This window comes from Plasmodium cynomolgi, chromosome 14 (assembly GCF_000321355.1).
Source record: "Plasmodium cynomolgi strain B DNA, chromosome 14, whole genome shotgun sequence".
In the NCBI taxonomy this organism is placed as follows: domain Eukaryota; phylum Apicomplexa; class Aconoidasida; order Haemosporida; family Plasmodiidae; genus Plasmodium; species Plasmodium cynomolgi.
In genome coordinates this window covers 2,368,708-2,369,008 of record NC_020407.1, presented here as the reverse complement: position 1 = coordinate 2,369,008, position 301 = coordinate 2,368,708, and positions in this window count along the sequence as shown.

The window sequence follows — 301 nt, the reverse complement described above, 5'->3', positions numbered from 1 at the left end:
CCCGTTCCCACATTTGAAATGAAGCGCGCATGACGTAGAGGAGGAAGTTGCCCCACATGGGCACCTCGAAGCGCTCGGCATTTCCCTCTCCCCCTCGAAGCGCTCGGCATTCCCCTCTCCCCCTCGAAGCGCTCGGCATTCCCCTCTCCCCCTCTCAGCCCCCGTTTGTTGTCTTCCCTTTCCGCGCCCAAGTTAGCAGCGCGCGAAGTTGCGATCGTGCAAATGTTTTCTGCGCGGCTTCCCCGTTTGTCCTTATTGTTGCTAGCGTTGTCGCTAATATTTTTTTTTTCGCCCGGCTTTT